The sequence below is a fragment of the Mus musculus genome, chromosome 4, assembly GCF_000001635.26.
Source record: "Mus musculus strain C57BL/6J chromosome 4, GRCm38.p6 C57BL/6J".
Classification (NCBI taxonomy): domain Eukaryota; kingdom Metazoa; phylum Chordata; class Mammalia; order Rodentia; family Muridae; genus Mus; species Mus musculus.
Genome location: NC_000070.6, coordinates 76,837,679 through 76,857,270, shown reverse-complemented (window position 1 = coordinate 76,857,270; position 19,592 = coordinate 76,837,679). Strand labels below are relative to the sequence as shown.

The window sequence follows — 19,592 nt, the reverse complement described above, 5'->3', positions numbered from 1 at the left end:
AAATTGTTAAGGCACCTCAAGGCTGTCTTTGTCCACTCATACCAAAGCAGTTGCTGTTGGCCTCTGCCCTTGATCTGTGTCATTTACTAGTACTTTGTCCTCATCACGACCAAGGGTCATATTGAGTAATAAATCACCTCTTGGGCTTGAAAACTAACGAAATGAAAGGAAATGGGTGGGATCCGCATATTGAGACCTATGGTCTAAACGTGAACCATATGAGTTCTCATCAGCCCAGGTTCAAAAATAAACTTCAGTGAATGCTCCTGACAAAATTACTAAAGCGGCCATCGTGTGCTGCTGGCAGACTTCACTTAGGTTTAAGATGTTAGAGAGGGTCAAACAACGTTAGACAAGGTCATTACGCTGAGCTGCAGACTCTTCCTCTAGGGCTGAAGCACTCTTTTAGTCTCCCAAGGAATTTGTCATACTAAATACAGCTAAGGAGTTCTCTTCCCACAGAGCTCAGCTCAGTCCCCTTCATAGCCTGTTGATATGCTGATGTAGCAGAGCCCGCCCCCCTTTTTTATAGAAACACATACACAAATACATGCAAACAACTGCACATACAGAGTGGCCCCACTCATTCTTGTCACAAACAATTTGTCCTGAAGGGAGAGAGGCAATCACTGAGTATCTACTGTAATTCACATCTTAAAGGGGACACAGTTGGGTCATTTATTATATATTTATTACATATGATTGACCTTCAGATGATAGGAAGCCTGGAAGAAGGAAAAAGAAATACAATCAGGGACAATATATCTTATTTGAACTTTCCTGTTTCTAAAACATGATGTCTCTAGGCCATCCCAGGCCAGAGGAAGAATTGAGCATCCTAAGACTGCACTGTCTAATGGAAGCTTATAAACTGGTGAGCATTGGAGATAAACTGAGATTAGGGGAGATCTACGAGCCAAACCTTATAAATGTGAGTTGGGACAGTGTTTCTTCTCCATTGGTTGGGTCTAAAGGCATGCTCAAGCTCATATATCCTCTGTCAGTGAAACTCATAGTCAATCTCTCATGTTGCATAAGACTCCAGGCCACTCTTGAGAAGACATAGTTCAGATATAATTGTGCAAATAAAGTCCTCTTCTGACCACTTCTATGATCTAAATTTCTCACACTATTGGGAACTGGTAAAATAATAAGTCAACGTGGATCACAGGTAAATACTCACCAAACATAAATTTAAAAATCATGAAATATTAGTAGGTCTTATTGATACAGCAAGGTTTTCAAAAATCATGTGTGTGCATGTGTTTCAAGTTACAAAAGATATGCCTGATATATATTTAGCAGAGTTGGTTGTAACATTTTTAATACCAGAACTGAAAAAGCATCAAAGGCTGAATGCCAAGATTCTCTGGATAACCTGCCTCACTTACTTGACAACTTTCAGGCCAATAAGAAATTCTCTCAATAACAGAGTGATCCAGCTAAACATTTGTGCAAAAGCACTTGTCATACAAGCTGAACACCTAAATTCAACTCCGTTAATGTGCAGAGAAGGAGAATAACCACTCCTGCATGTTGTTCTCTGACATAGCCCTGCTGTCCCAGAACATCCTATGTACTAGAAGATGACCTTGGAATTTGGGGACTATGCCTCTACTTTCCGGATAATAAGTATACAGCTATGTGTTACAAAGTTTGGTTTATGTATGATGTGCTATGGATCAAACCTAAGGTTATTTATTTATTTATTTATTATATGAGCATCACATCAATTGATTTATATCTTTAGCCTCGGCTACATAATAATAATTTTTTTTCTGTATCATACTGCAGTGGATCCAAATACATTCCATAGTATCTTAGAGATTGTTTCACAGACCTAGTGCGTCAGAAGAAATACCTTCTTATGGTCATCACAGAGAACTTGGCTTCATACATACTTTATGAACATTCTTGAAAGCTGTGCAATTCTATCTAATATTGACATAATGAATTATCTCAAGCTTGTTACCTCCTATAATATATCTATGTTTTGCTTGAAAATATTATGTACTTCAGGGTATCCTCATGAATGCCTTAGAAGATGCAGAATTTTGGGGAACAGGAGTCTAAGAAGTGTGTGAGATAAAAGACCTATCATATGGTTCAAAGTTAAAAAAGGATTCACAATAGACAGTGGCAAAAGGCATGGTGGCACACGCCTATAATCCCAGCACTCCAGAAGCAGAGGCAGTCAGATTTCTGAGTTCGAGGCCAGCCTGGTCTACAAAGTGAGTTCCAGGACAGCCAGGGCTATACAGAGGAACCCTGTCTCGAATTATCCCCCCCCCCAAAAAAAAGACCAGAAAGGCTTTCATAGAGAGGTTTAGAGGCTCATATAGTACATAAGCTACAGGTATTCTTTCAAGATATAGAGCTCACTAGGCATTTGGAATCATACGTATTTTTCGTTGTTGTTGGCTTTTACATTTTAAAATTAATTCTTCAATCTTTTTTGACAGTGCAGACTTTATCCCCTGCCCGGTCTACCCTCCGACTGTTCCACATACCACCCATCTCCCCGTGTCTCCCAGAGTATGCCTCCACTCCCTCCCCAACCTCACCAAACCTCCCCACTCCCTGGGGCCCCAAGTCTCTCTAGGGTTTGGTGGATCTTCTCTCACTGAGTCCAGACCCAGCAGTTCTCTGCTGTATATGTGTTGGGGGCCTTATATGAACTGGTGTATGCTGTCTGGTTGGTGGCTCAGTGTCTGAGAGATCCTGGGGTCCAGGTCAGTTGAGACTGCTGGTCCTCCTACAGGGTCACCCTTCTCCTCAGCTTCTTCCAGCTTATCAGCAATTCAACCACAGAAGTCAGCAGCTTCTGTCCATTGGTTGGGTGCAAATAACTGCATCTGACTCTTTCACCTGCTTGTTGGACCTTTAGGAGGGCAATCATGATAGGTCCCTGCTTGGAAGCACACCACGTTTTTTTTTTTTTTTTTTTTTTTAAATACAGAATGATCAGAAAATACAGAAAGCTTCCTAACAACTTATCAAACATAGACACAAGCACAGACACATACTTTATGCTTTCTTCCCACTTCTGAATATCTAATATAATAACAAAACTTCCATTTGACCTACCTAAAATTGGAATCAAATACTCTTTTTTCACACCCCTTACTTCAACTTGACAGGGTATTTCTGTTAGAAAAATCTTTGTAAATTTCGAAGTAATTCTGCTGTAAATTGGTAGAGTTGGTTTGATACTGGAAATATTATTCATGGTAGAAGAGATGTGTTAGACTATGAGCTACGTTTTTTCTATGTAAGTTTTATTTCCTTTGACATTTGTCCCTCTTCAGACATTTAGTATTAAAGTGTAACCACACATCAGCTTCATATTAGGGTAATTTTTCCACTGGCAAAAAATGGCTACATCAAATATACACTGAAATTAGTTTATTTTCTCCAGTCTGGTGCAGACTTTTGGAACAGGCCACCAGTTTTGGAGAGTTTGGGAGATGGATTTACTATCAAAAGAATTTAGAGTTAGAAAATCTGCATTCAAAGCTTGGCTGTATCCATCTGCTTCTCCCATAAAGTAAACCTCATGTCCTACTGTTTCTATCACAATGAAACCACTCAGCAGCTAAAAGGTCCATAGGACTTCCATTTGTTTATTTTGTTTTTAACAAAGTTTTATATCTTCACACTTAATATGTAAAGATAATAAAAAGAAATAAACAAACAAAATAAGCTCTTTTCATAAACCTTAGATTCTATTTGGTGTCACCACCAGCAACTCATTTTCAGAGAAGAAGTTTTGTATTCCTAGCATATTTTCAACACCACAGCTTTGCAGAATGCTTCTAGAAACCCTCAGACTCTCATAGCAACAGCCTTCAATTACCACTTGCTAGGCATGTCTTAATACTTTAATTAGTAGTTCCTCTCCATTAAATAGATATATCTAATAGGCTTAGAAGATTCTCTTCTGTTCAGATGTACAACAGCAAAGAACATACTTAGTTTAGGTTGAATTAGGGAAAAGCTGGAAGGAGCTGAGTAGGAGGGCGACCCTGTAGGAGAACCATCATTCTCAATAAACCTGGACCTCTGAGATCTCTCAGACATTGGATCACCAACCAGGCAGCATATGAGTCCCCAACACATATAGAGGAGCAGAGGACTGCCAGTATGGTTTCAGTCAGAGATGATGCTCAAGAAACTGGAGGTCTGATGGGATGGGATGAGGACATCCTCATTGAGACAGGGGTGCAGCGAGGAGATACGGGATGTTGAACAAATGGAGGGTGGACTGGAACGGGAATAAAATACTTTGGCCAGATTTCTTTGCTGTTGTACATCTGAACAGAAGAGAATCATGCCTCCCATTTGGAGTTTCATGTGAAGATTGGCTATTATAACATGCCAGGAGTAGAATCCACTAAGCCTATTAGATATATCTATTTAATGGAGAGGAACTACTAATTAAAGTATTAGTGTAGACTCACTATAAAAAAAAAGATAAAATGATAAGAAGGAATATAAAAATAAAATAAAACAAGTATAATAAAAAATCTTTTAAACGGAAGGACAGTAAGAGATCTGAACATTTTAACATTCTTTCAAATTACACCATGTTGAGAACCTGGAGGAGTTGGTTCTTTTACAGAGAAGGAGAATACATTCGAAAAGAAATATTTTAAACTTGTTCTAGTATAAAATCAGAGCATTATTCTGAATTGAAGTATAAAACTAGCCATTCTGACATGTTCAGAACACTCAGTGCCTTCCTGCTCTGGCCAATATCAACATGTCTTGTGGCTCTTCTACCTGTGATATATTCTAGAACCTGTGCTTCATGGAATCTTGTCTCTAATCCTTTAGTGCTTCTGCCACACCTGTAAAACACAGACAAGGGCTCTTCATCTTTCTCTTCTTTTCCTCTCATCGACATAGACCAAGACTCTATCCTCTCAAAGTAATCCCTGGAAATATATATGTGTCACTATATTCCTTCCTATATTTAGTGGCCAATGAAATTTTGATGTGGCATAAAGTAAACCACATGGCCTTCACCCCTCCTGAATACCTCTTGGTACCTCTCTTCTCTAAGAAGGTACTTTATTCTTGAGTCTTTGTCCCAAGGAACCCACCAACATCATGTGTGTGTATGTGCTGTAGTTAATAACATTTGCCCTGTGTGTGCACATGCTATTGTCAGGAATCTTTGCCTTTCTCCATTTCTGAAAGAGTTAAAACATTTTGACTGGCAGGTTTTTCATTGTCTTTCCAGACTCCAAATCATCATTCTAATGTGCTATATGGTTGTGGGAAATCCAATAGCTTTACCTAGCGTATAGCACTAGTGCCGCCTTCAAAAGTCCCTCTGTCTTTTACTATTGTTATTTTGATTACCATATGTATTGCTGAAGTCTTCTTTCACTGAATTTGGCTAGAAATATTTGAACCTCACACACTTAGATGATCTTGGGAAGACTTCAGCCATTATTACTAAAACAAATAAAGAATCAAACAAGTAAGCCTACTTCTGAGCAGGTTTCTGATAGACTATGTAGACCAGTTTGTAGGATCTGCATATTTACATACTAAGAAAAGAAAAAGTGTATGAATGTTTCTTGTAGTCCAAGGTTGTTAATAACTTCAATTACTAAGTTTCTTTAAAAAGGTATTATAAGCAACTGGAGAGATGGCTCAGCGGTTAAGAACACTGACTGATCTTGCTAAGGTTCTGAGATTAATCACCAGCATGTGGTTTCATGGTGACTAACAATCAACTGTATTGCGATCTGATGCCCTCTTCTGCAGTGTCTAAAGACAGCTACAGTGTATTCACATATAATAAATAAATAAATCTTAAAAAAGAAGTCATTATAATGCTGAAAAATTAATCAATGGACAGATTTCATTTCAGTAAATAAAAGAATATTTATCTTAGTCACTATCAAAAATAGATGGTGTCTATTCTGTATGAAAATAATTCAATCATTAATTGATGCTATACTGAGTACCGCTGATATATTCTCTGTGTGTCACAGCTAGAGAAGTCGTTGCTTGAGTGATGATTCCACACAGTCACTGATATCCATAGGATGGCAGTTTTTCACTGAGTTACACTGATACCCATTTCACAGCCCATTTCTCTTTGAAATGGCACATTTTCCACCATTGACGGCTCTGTTGTTCAACAGGATTGCTACTAACTATGTACAACCAAGTAGCACTTAAAATGTGACAAGCCCAAACAGTTATGTTATGTGAGAGAAAAAAAAAATCAGTGTTGAGGACTATGTGAAAAATCAACATGCAAAATATTATGCTAATATTTTATTGATTAGGTATTAAAAACATGATATTTGGCATGCTGGGCTTGATATATATCTTAAATCTTGTTGATCCGTCATTTTATGTTATAATGTATTTACTAGAAAACAGAGATTTGTCTATAAGACTTTATTTCCTCTAGACAATGCTGACCTAAAGTATGCCTTTAAAGGAATATTTTCAAGTCAGATACAGCCATGGGTCTACATTCTAATCACTTGGAAGGTTGAGGCATAGAATCAGACATTAAGAGCAGCCTGGGCTACATACCAAGAGCCTACTTGTTAAGCACCTACAACAAAAACAGGATCTTCTTTTTCTTATTTTCATGAACTACTTATTGCTGAAATACACTCAAAGCCATGCTTAGGAAGGTACACCATGTGATGCCATCTGACCATGCAATGCCATCTGTCTTTGCATTTGTAATAGTCATTCTTTCCATGTTAGAGGATTTCCTATCTCCTTGAGATTGCTTTGTAAAACCCTATCATCCATATTGTCCACCAGTGCTTCAATTGATATATAATTTGCTTTTTTTTTTTTGTCTACACATAGGCCTATTTATTAATGCCAAGGCTCATGGGAAAATAAATGGAAGTAATTATAATTAAATGAGCAGCAATAATTAGCTTTTAAAATATTCTTCATCATTTGTACCCCTAAAACAAATGAAAATTAGTAAATGTATTCATTTGTTTCCTGTCACTGAGGCCAAATAACTGATGAGTCAACTTAAAAGTCTTAAAAGAGTCTTTTGGCTAAAAATCCCAAAGGTTTTAGTGCATCATGATGGGCAGGGTGTGGTCAGACCAATGAAGCAGCAGAAAAGAGCTGTCCATACCTGACAGAGGATGCACAGAAAATAGGTAACAGCAGCCATGGATGAAAACCCCAAAGACTCATTTTGCTAGCTAAGCATTATTTGCCAGTTTCCAGGAACACTCAAAATATGGCTACAAGTTGTGGACCAAACACTCACAACAGGATCCTTAGGGAAAATTAGAGATACAAACTGCACCAGTGAAAAAACAAGACAATTGCAACATTGACAAAAGCAGGTACTATGGGGATTTACTCATGATTTTACAGAAGTCCAAAACCAAGGCACCTTACTTTCTAGTATGATTGGATCTTTTTTCTCCTTCTGTTGTTTTTTATCTTTTGTTTTTCTTTCACCTTTGGTTTTGTTTTGTTTTGGTCTCACTATGTAGCACTGACCGGCCAGGAATTATATATCAGACTAGCCTCCAATACAAAATGTATGCCTCTGTCTTCAGTATTGAGATTGAAGGCATACACTTCCACACCCAGATTTCATTATGTCTTTATTCAGTACCCCTCCCTACTGATTGCATGCACACATTCATTCACACAGTTGCATGAAAACATACACACAACACACACACACACACAGAGAGAGAGAGAGAAAGAGAGAGAGAGAGAGAGAGAGAGAGAGAGAGAGAGAGAGAGAGAGAGAGAGAGAGGATTCACTGTTTATAAGGCGGCTTTCACTATCTTCACAGGTGGTCTCTAAAAGGTAAGCTACATTGTCCTCTGGCAAAGCCCAGCTCTTTTTCTCATGCAAAGATATTCACTTTTATTGTCTCTTCCATTATGATGCACGTATGAGGCTAGAATTAATAGGGTACCTACCACAGGTTTCCTTAGTTGATTGCTAATACGGTTAAGGATGTTAACACTCAAGGATATTAAAATTGGAATAAAAGAAATTACATCATTTCAAATAGAAAATAGTTTAACGTGAGGTCCCATAAAATAAACTAAACATTCTAAAAAGTGAAGCCTATAAACATCAAGAAGATGGATAAGTTGACACCTCATTCTGCATATCTCTGTTTAATAATATTATATTTCATTTCCCATGCTAGGAAAACAGCCATTACCCAAAGCAGCCACTCGTAAACAGGCCTTGTGAACAGATTGCATCCTTGTTGGTGGTATGATAATTGAAATAAGTTTTCTAGTCTTTTATGAGAAAATACCAGATGTATAAAATACCTATTAATCAACTCTCTTACTTTTGCAAATACAAGATTCAGTACTGATGGCTATTAATGAATAAATTCTGCAATGGAAAGAAGAACTGCAGAAACACATCACAGAATCAGTTAAGCCATCACCCACAGCCTGCTTTTGTACTGTTTCTGCCTCAGGGGACAAGAGGAACACTCTTATGAACCCTCGGAGGAAATGTCCACTGCCCATCAAGTCTGTGTCCTAAAATAAGAGTAGATGAATTGAATGTCTTTCCATGGATACTTCCCTTCATAATTATAATGCCAGCCTCCTATCCTATTAAATGAAGATCTGATGCTCACGAGATCCATGAACCATACCACAATCAGTCTTCCCTTTCCAATATAAACATAACACTGGGATCACAACACAATTCAATGTAGAGTGCTTGCCTAGCAAGTGAAGGGCCATGAGTAAATTCCCTGCCTTAACAAAAAATAATGAAATAATGAGAAATCACTTCTCTGTAATATATATATATACATATGCACAATAAATGGACAAGATTATTATGAACAAGTATAGAACCCATAGGAAGGAAGAGTAGAATAGAGAAATATTGAAATTACAAATGTTTTTCCTAAAGTGTTATGAAAATTGGCATTTGGGATAAAACTACACAAACTCTTTCTTTTGAGTGAGAGATGAAAGAAAAGTGTTCCTAGAAGTGGGAGTAGGTTTCTTTAAAACACACGCTTTTCATTTTCTTTTTGAATCATGATTCACTCTCTTCAGCAAACAGTGCCTCTAGAGGCAGGAGTACACACCTCCCTCCAGATGTCATGTTCAGAGCTTTGATGACACAGTCTAATTTTATCTTCCCGCTCTTCTTGATTATCTTGCTGGCTTCTTTTGCCTCTTTTTTTTTTTTTTTTTAAATACTGAAAGTCACGGGTAAGATTTTATCTACATACCTAATTTGCATACGTAACATTTATCTAAAATAAATCTTACAATGTCATGCCAAAGTAACATTTCTCCCTGAATTGCCTGGCTTTCATTCCAGTGTCTGACTTAAATTCCCAGCATGTACAGCAAACATCGAGTACCGTGTGACACACGGCGATTGGTCATGCTCCACAACTCATTTAAAACACACGGCCCCTTTAAGGATGTAAGTCTGGAGGTCCCTTTCCTCTTGCCCATTGCTTTCTCTAAGTCTGTCTTCTCTAATGCATCATCATCTCTCATCTACTACCCTTGTTTATAAAATCGTGGTCATAGGTTTGTTTTGGTTTTTTTTTGGGGGGGGGGGGCGGTTGTTTTTTTAATTTAAGACCCAGATGTGCTTTTTAATATATAGGTCTCCAAACCTCACTTTTCTGCTCTGCCTTATTCTGAATTTCCTGTTGCAAGATACTTGTTGAAAAGTTTGTCCACTGGGAACAGGAGAAGCCCCAGTAGTGCAAGCATTCAACTCACTTAAGCACTAACGAAGGGTACGTTTTCCTATGCAATCGAGGCCTTGTGTGCTATTGCTGTGCTCTTCCTTTATTAAAGCTTGTAAGAGTTCCCTGTCTAAAGATAGAATGACACTTAAAATATGATCTCTGTTCTCTAGTTGAGCTTCCAGTTCTCTAACACAAACAGATAGACCTATTGAGGGCGGTGAGGGACTATTTGTAACAAGAAGGAGGCCTCTCCAGAAAATGTCCTACTGTGACCTGTTCACTCATCTTCCTCAGAGGCTACTAGCCCTGTGGAATGTGCTTTCATGTTGCACATGTATGTTTCTGCTATGCCTACTTGAACAGACTCTGAAAGTCATGTCCCCACTTAGTCCCTATATGATAATACAATTGCAAATCTAGGAGCCAAGAATTGAAGTTGTTCTGCCCAAACTGGCAGCCATTAGTTTAAGAAGTTTTCTCTAACCATTTCCTGGTTGCTCCTCACGTGTCCTTCAAAAAGAATCAAATACTTTAACGGCATTAGTCTTTCAGGCAGGTTAAAAGTTGCATGAATGAATAACTTATACAACATCAAAATAATTTGTAAAAGAGAGAATATTTCAAACTATGTCTTTTTTCTAAGAGCCATCACAATGGATTTTTAACATGCCTGCTCATCTATTGAGAATCACGATTAAAAATAACAAAGTTCATGATTCCTTTAAATGAGCCTTTTGCAAATGTTAAATATCAATCCCCAATTCTTTCAGAGAAATTCTTTTACACACCAAGTACCTGAAATATTACATGTATGTTTACAGACTCTTACTATAATTTTTCTTCTGAGTGTTTGTGAACACATGTGCACTAATGTAAACATTTATAAGGACAACTTGGTTTCATTTCTCAGAAACATTATAGGTTTCTGTGTGCGAGTGTGTGTGTGTGTGTGTGTGTGTGTGTGTATTTGTGTGATAAGGTTTCATTTAGGCCTGGAACTCACTAATTAGACTAGGCTGCATGCCCAGTGAGCTCCAGGGATCTGCCAGTCTCTGCCTCGGCGGTGCGGAGATTACAGGTGTGCACACCATGTGCAGCTGTTTTACATGGATTAGGGGGAACAAGCGTAGGACCCCTGCAAGCATGGCAGCAGAGTTCTTTCTCCAGCCCGCATCCCTTCGTTTCTTATGCACATAGAGTGGAAACTTGTAATGGTTTCAAAGTAATACATTTGGCTGTGGTTGCTGTTGTCTAATATAAGCTCTCTACTAAAATAAGCAAGCTTTATTGTCATTCCAGCATTATACAATCTTAGTTAGCTAAGAAACATTTTAAAAAATAAAGGTGAGTTAGAATACCTTCTCAAATTATACTTAGTGGCTATAAAAAGTCTAATGTTATTACGCTGTTCAATATAATTCTGACATCTTAATGCTTCTCAGATATAAGCTATCATCACTGACTCTACAGAGTGACATCATTGCGTCCCGAGGCTTAACAGCTATTGCATAGAGTAGCATCTTCAATTGCTGTTATTTGTCTTTTTTAAAAAATAGAAGCTTGCAATGAATTAAATGAAAAGCTAACCAGAACACCAATACATATTACAAACCATAATAGGCAGACCCTAATGTGTATCCTGGGGTTTCACATGATGTCATAATCTACTACTGCAAATTTAATAGTACTGCTGCCTGGAAGCTAGACTATTATACTATGTTTAATTTCACGAAGATGTAAATTACATGCTTCAGCCATATATAATATTGGCTACAGTCACTTTTAGTTCTCAGGCATTCTAATGTTTACAGCTGTTTTACTGATCTAGAAGCCTGACATAGTTGTGTAGATCAGCATGGAAATGTGGGGGTGTGCACAATAGGTATGTGTATGCACATTTATTCTGTGCTTCTGTGCATGTGTGTCCATGTCTGTGTGTGCATACATGTGTTTGCTTGTGTGTATATCTGCACGCTTTATCTCCCCCTTTCTCTCTCCTACTCTCTCTCTCTCTCTCTCTCTCTCTCTCTCTCTCTCTCTCTCTCTCTCTCTCTCTCTGCGTGCTAATATTTGTCACAGACTTTCTTACTTTGGGAATATTTTCATTGCCTCTGAAGCAATCAGTCAAGTTATTTTGACCTGAGTTAGTTTTCCTATTTTTCAGAAATCCCTATTTTAAGAATAGGTCTAAATGCTCCTGAAATTATCTTGTTTGTTCCCTTTGATGGTATAGAAGTCTGTTTCAAAGGTTTTTTTTTCCCCTCAAAACAACTCTTCATGAGATTACTCATGCTTGATGTCACTACTAGTTTGCAAAGGTCATTTTTGCCAGGCACAGATATGTTTAAATATCAAATAAATTCTAAAGTTAAAGCATTCTATTGCTCTTATTTTAAAGACCTGACACATTTCATGCCCAATGGTTTGGTTATTGGACCAACTCTTTCATCCTCAAATCAAGTTACATGCAAGATTCAAGTCATCATGCTCAGTACTCCCATGGAAAATGGAAGCAGAATTGCTTGCTGAGTATACACTCCTAGTCCTGTCAAGACACCTTTTCTTCTCCATTCTGCCTGCCATACTGCACCAAGAAGCCTGGTAATGTTATTAACTTTGCAGAATTTAGTTTTCTGTTTCCACAAAGAGGGAATTCTGATAAATGTTCCAAAGGTACCCTTTCACTTTGACTGTGATCACCCACAGTCTGCATAATAATCAAGTATTCTGGTTGTTTTAGATTCCTAGAGAATAATGGAGAGACAAAAAGAGGCCTTTAATGGATGGATTTTCTTACACAAGTGGAGTAATCACAAACCAAGGTTATTACAATTTGACTTTGCAAATGGGAATAAGGAAAACCACAGAATGAGAGTAATTAACTGTAAGTTATACAAAGAAGATTATGCCTACCATCACCACCCTCTTAAATGGAGAAGTAGCCAGAGTCTCAAGGCTATAAAAAGAATGTCACATTTCCAAACAAATGTATTTTGTTTGTGGTGGTTATTATGAATCAGAAAACTGATACTAATTTCATAAGACTTAGAAAACGCCTAACCTGGATTGCACTTGCCCAGTTTTCCTAGTCTCCTGGTTTCCATCCATTGGTTGAAACAATTTGGCAAGTTACTTTTGTACTCAAGGATATCTGTGGGAAAGTTGGGAGTTTTTATTAGTTTTGCAGGAATTATATGATAGCATGTATTTTTAACAAAACACTAGAATTATCAAATGGAGAATAGGAGAACACAAAGGAAAAGGAAAGGAATGGAAAGGAAGGGGAGGGGAGGGGAGGGGAGGAGAGGAGACAGAAGATTGTTACGATCTTGAATGTAGATGGTAGAAAAAAAGATGAAGTTGCAATAGTATGCTTTGTTTCCATATTGGCGCAGGGTTCTATCACATTTCCTTGTAGAAGAAGTCAGCCTTGAAAAGTATCATCCTTCTTATTATCTCTAAGGCTGCTTGGAACTACTGGCTGTCTTGGTACCAAGGAGCAAAGGAGATAGACTGTAATCTTAGCTGTCATCCTTTCTTGGGACCACTAGACACTTCAATGTGCAGTGCACTTTACACATCTAATCTATATTGTTTCTTTCTCAAATTTAACATGAAAACACTGATTGAATGAAATTGGAAACTCCCAGCGTTTAAAGAAATCATTTTTTTCACTTATGGAAAATTTGTTATGGCTCAATGTCTTCAACTTATACACTCCAGAAACTAAATATACCAAGCACACCTTACATGAACCTCACTCAAGTTCAAATGTCACTGAGTCTGACTTTTGACCATACACTGAATCTTGAAGAAGGGACTAGTAAAATTATTCCAGATCTTCAGCAGACACTAGTGAGCATTAAGTACAATGAACTTGTACCTGTAGAATTCTGTGCCTACTTACAGTAGAAAATGAGATCACATCTTATTATCAACTATCATCTTTTCCTCTTAAAACAGAGTTGTAAAATTCTTTGATGCCAGTTTAATGCTTTCCACTATTTGTGCCAAAAAAAATCCCACTGGGGTGCTTTCTCTTCTTGTTACAAATCCCTGAACAATGAGAACAATATGAATGTGCCAATATAGTGGAAAGGCCACTTAAAGAAAGACCTTTGCTGAGTATTAAGTACCTTATTTTTATCAGAATTACACTCTAAGTTTTAGTATCCAGAGAATAATTTTAGAATTGGAGCATAGTCCACTTAATTAAAACAGATCAACTCCTTTGACCATATAAATAATTATCAATACCTCCCTAAAGTTGATATATAAACAGGAAAAATCATAATGATTATTTTCTGTTCAACTTAAATAAATGAAATGCTCATACCTGGTCATTTAAAGCTAGTCAGAAAGACTAAGTTTGAGATAGTCTTAGATCCTAGGGACAAACTTGCTCTTGGTGGTTAGCTGCATTGGCCTGCTGCCTAGCCTTCTTACTATGCTTATACTCACTGACAAATTCTACTCCCACCATTAGCTAAAAAATCCTCTCTTTGAAATGAAACATGCTAACAGCAAAGGCTCAAGACTTCTCTCAGTCACAGAGAAAGTCTCAGAGTAAGGCATAAACAAGGCATTTAGAGCACAACCACTAAAGCTTAGGGACCACTAAGGAATTGGGTACTGGAAGAAATCCAAGAGCCAGAAGGGAGAATGGTTGTGCAGCCCTGACTTCAGGGCATGGCACAGCCACTGGCATCATGACTGAACAGTGGCTATGACTACCTGCAATGGGTCTAAACAAGACAGGGCTCATTGATAGTCAACCATAAATTGAGAAAACCATAGTGCCTATTCATCCCTTCTCAACTACTGACTACTGATGGTTTCTGAGGAAGAGCCAGTCCTATCCCTACACACTAAAGCACACCCTGGGCTCTGGTCCATATACTCATAAACAGGTTGTCACACAGATGATCCTGGTAAAACTCAGCAGTTCTCAAAATAAATAGACAAACAAGCAAGAGGCATTCAAAAGAAATGACAAATAGAAACTGCCTTTGGGCTCCGTCCAAATACGTCAGCAATAATGAGAACTGCATTTGAATAAAGCCATCACTGTGATAAAAGCAAATATATTTCCAGTCTTCTTCAGCACCTAAAAGCAAATTAGCACGGTGGTGGCTTAAGCTACAGATGTTCATTGTTTTCTTCTGGATCTATTTGCTCACAACATAGCTTAGTCTGTGTTTGGCTTGAGCTTTGTGTGTTGACTTAGTGCCACTGCATTAGTTAATTAAATGCGCTGTCTTCCTTTTGGTCCTACCAATTCTCCTCTGTATCCTGGTTGTGCATGGTAGTGATGAAAATCTTTGTCAAATTTTTCCAAAAACATTGTGTTATTTTTTTTGAATAATAAGTATCTTTGAGTAGACAGAAAAGAATAGTAAGTCAGAAATAGTCTTATAACAGTCAGGGAACCATTGAAAACTATATTCTCAGGAATAGTTGATGGTTTGAAATTCCACAACTGGAATATGGAATAATTCATATCCAGAAACAAAGATTAAAAGGAATAAGAAAATGAAGGGATTTATGATATTTTTCTTAAAAGTTGAATTATTTCCTGTCCCTCTATGTCTCTCCCAAGATTTGTCCAACATGGAACATGTGTTGGTATTTGTCTGGAATTACTTGTAATGCTTCCAAATGCTAATCCTGCATGTTGGCCCAACCACCTCCACATCCTTTCTGTCACTGGGATTCTTCCCTTTCACTGTTGAAAGATATTATATAAGCTGACACATAATTTATAACAGAAATGGAAAAGGATATTCCATCATCCTTACATATTAAATTATATTATTATATATTATATTATAAATCAAAGAAGTGATTGTTAGTGAATCACAACTTAAGGAGCTAAAACACCAGAAGGAAAAACAACAAGAATTTCTTCACTAAAATGTGTTTATTTCTAAAATCAATATCAAATATTACCCATCAGCATACCTATATATTTAGTTGATAGCAATGATTTTCTATAAAAATTTAAAAGATATAAAAAGCATACTGTACATAAAAAGAAGTACTTAAAGGACTCTTAAGAAAAGTTACATGCTGGTAGAATTGTGACTCCTCCCAGATGACACCCTCATCCTCAGCCCGGAAGTCTACAAATGTCAGCTGCTTGGGGAAAGAGAGTGAAGCACAGATACAGATAAACTTAGTTTGAAGAACATGTAATAAGAAAAACATCCTACTTTCCCAAATGGATCCCATTCCAGTGTCAGGAATCCACTAAACCCCAAGAAATGCAAAGAGACAAGAGTGTGATGTGAAGACAGAGGGGAGATTTAAGAGATGTGGCCATGGGCTGGGAAAGCTGGCATCTCTCACAGCAGGAAGAACAGGGAATACTTCTGTTCTCAAACCTCTGTTGGAGGTTTGCTGACAGCCTTACTTTGGACTTTTGGCCTCTAGAATTGTGAACAGACAAATTTCTGTCGTTTTTAAGCTTTCAGATGTATGTCGAATTTTGACGTCAGTCCTAAGAAATAAAAACAGTTTGATTTTGACAACATAAACTAAACAAAAAATGAAAAATATATTCCAGTAGAAACAAAGCTATATTATATTCATTCATTCAAATTCACTGTACCATTATGTTTGGAATATGTTGAGATTTTAAGAATCCTAAAGTGAAAAACAAATAAAAATTATTCAAATTAAAGCATATTGAAGTGTTTAGGTAAAATAATACACACAATTAAAATTTTAAAATGCAATAACCGTAATTATGCAAATTTAAAAAAAATCACTTTTAGTAAGAGTAACTACTATATGTTAATATGTATACAGTAGATAGATATTAGAATCATTTAAGTAAGAGAAACTGCTATATGTTAATACATATACAGTAGATAGATAGATAGATAGATAGATAGATAGATAGATAGATAGAGCAAACATTTCTTCAGTATTTTCAAGATTCAGTGCTAGGAAGTTGGAACGTAAAAAGTGTTCAATTAATAAAGACTGTAGGAACTGACCAAGCAGGATATTCCTACTGAGTGGTCATAAAATTCTAATATACTTAAGGCAATTTGTCAGACATGATAATCATTGATTTCCTTTTAAAATGCAATTTATTATAATATTTTATGCATAGTAATGAGTTTTAAATAAATTGTTATTCTTGTTTCTGTGGGAAAAAAAAAAACATGTGACAAAGGCAGCTTAAGGTTTTACTTGGCTCACTCTTAGAAGGCTCAATTAACTGTAGCAAGGAAAGCTAGTCAGCAAAAGCGCGGTTCCTCACCAAACTCCATGCCTTCCTATCTGTTCACTCTATCACCGTAGATCTGAGAAAAGGCACAGAGCAGTAGCTGCACCCTTGATGTATTGATGTCTTGAAATTTTCTCTGCCAAATAGTTAGTATATCACCTTTTATTTCACCTTCTTGCAAGTTCTAGGGGAAATGGGAAATATGCGCCATGTTCTATGCAAAAATCCAGCAAGAAAAAACGTCTGAACCAATGTCTGGGAGAGTCCTTATTCCCATTTGAAATGTTGTAAGCCTGGCCTCCATTGTGTTGACTGCTCTTGGCATCCTTGTCTTGCAGGTTCACATAAGAATAACACTTCTTATAAACAGAATTCTGGGGCCTTTCTAGCCCAGAGTTCTAAAACCTTCTATATTCTGCCCATGAACATAGGTCTTTTTCCCACTCTAACTAATCACTTTCCTCATCAACTATTTTAATAGGTCTATTTTAAATATTATCTCTATTTTGTTATTTTTGATATATTTTAATATTTTACTGACTTTCTAAAAGAGAATAGGGACCATAAACTCTTTTCCTCCTTCTGGCAGGTTCTAGGAAGGTTATCTCTAGCCAAAACACAACAGAGTACAAAAAGAACATATTCATATGTGTCCCCTACATGTAACACAGACAAATAAGCATAGGATGAATCTTCAGGGAATTTTATATTGTGGCAAGGGTTTTAACTGGCCCTCTAATAAGGATGTTGTCAGCAGTTCTTTTACATTCTGTGGTTGTGGGGGTTAATCTTTCCATAGCAAGGCTCAAAAAAACAGATTCCAAAAGGAACCCGTGAACCTAGAATCCACCGTGGATAATTATTCTGAAAGTTCCCAACATCATATCTAGCTCTGACCTTCCATTTTCCAATTCCTTGTCCCCTGTGTATATTTGGACATGTGTCTCTAGGTCTGTGTGTGCTGCTTGTACTTGTTCTTTGCCTCTGTTCCTCCTGTTTGTTTTGTCCTATTCCAACTTTTAAATAGTACCATATTTTATTTTATCATTTTTCCTTCGATGTCTGTTTCAAAAGAGAAATGGAAAGGATATGGCTCCAGATGGGAGGGAAGGGGAGGAGGAACTGGGAAGAGTTGGTGGAGAGAAAAGCATAGTCATAACATATTTGAATGGAAAATACACATTGCTTCTTTTTTCCAAATGGGCCAGCCCACTGGGGTTTTTTTAAAATACAGTTTAATAGAATTGATAGAAAGGAAAGAAAGGTGATACTGCTGAGGTGTTACTGCTAAGCCCAGCCCTTGGGAGATGAGGGATAACAAATAAAGAATTTTGGGTAAATCTTAGCTATAAAGAGATGTTCCAGTTTGGAAGTCTCGGTATCCATATCTGTACCCCAATCCACTGCTTGCCAAGGACAGAAAGAGTGGAATAGGTTATGTAGACATAAGCAATTCTGCCGTGACTAGTCATCAGATGGGAGACAGGATTTCACTTTTTCACCATCAGAAGGACATCTTTCAATGTATGTTCTTTATCTGCAGTCTAAGAATTGCATTTCACTGAGAGATCTCAGACCAAAATATATTTAAGTTTTTGCTAAGATTTTTGTGAATCTTCATGCAGAAATATCCCACCATGATTTGAGAGTAAGGTAGCACCACTGTTGACCAACTGTCTGGTAACTGGCCCTTGAGATTAGTGTAAATTTTTACTAGTTTGAAATAGTTCCCGATCCTCTCCAACAGACCATCAAAGCCCCAGTGGTGATAGGCAGAAATGTGTTTGCAGTGAGGCACCTTATAGATAATATCCAATTCCTCAGTGGAGACCTGAACAATCATATTTAGTACATAGGCACAGGAACTATGAACTCTGTTTCCTTCTGCCACGTCAACGGGGTCATTTGGCTACAGTATCATTATGTAAACTCATGTCAGCATTATGATTTTTGTATTCAGCCAAAATGTTCTTTGCTGTTTCAAGCATCTAGTTCACTCTGAGGGCATGTGGCTGTGAGATTAATGCCTCCTTTGTCTTTCTTCTTAAAGCCAATGTTGGGAGGTTTGCTGTTCAAGCGAATCCCAAAGCTTTCCAACTCATTTTCAGTTATCTTACATGCCATGGGTTTTAGGACAGCCAGAATAATCAAGATCAAATTACATGCTCAACCCACTACAATGGCTTGGTGACCTCTGCCCTTTCCCTCAATGACATCATCAATAATACCTGAACAATCCAGGCACGTTTATATCTGATGACATCATACACAGTGGTCAAAGCAGTGAATTCCTAGGCTGCCAGTTGAAAATTCACTCCTGCTAGGTTATTTAGCAGAGTTGACTTCCCCACATATGGAAACCCACAAATCCAATTTGATCAATGCCTGTGGTGTCCCTATCACAACCTTCTCCTGGTCTACCACTATGCCCACTTTATGGAGTTCTCTTCAACCTTGGCAAGGCAAACCTTAAAGAACCCAAGATGATGTGTTGTAAATTTGTTCTTCTGAGTCTGTGACATCTCAGCTTCACTTCCAGGGGTCTTCCCTGAGGTCCCGCTGATGGTGGAGAGGTCTCATGACCGATACCCCTCACATGCTGACCTTGACACAGGCCATTGCTACAGTGA

General features: G+C 37.6%; 1 protein-coding gene and 1 pseudogene across 5 annotated transcripts in view; one reads left to right on the top strand and one right to left on the bottom strand.

Annotated features, from left to right (window-relative positions):
- Ptprd (protein tyrosine phosphatase, receptor type, D) overlaps positions 1-19,592 on the top strand; it is a 2,270,506-nt gene that overhangs the window by 1,354,472 nt on the left and 896,442 nt on the right. The gene's annotated exons all lie outside the window — the stretch shown is intronic.
- On the bottom strand, positions 18,320-19,556 carry Gm11245 (predicted gene 11245; annotated as a pseudogene).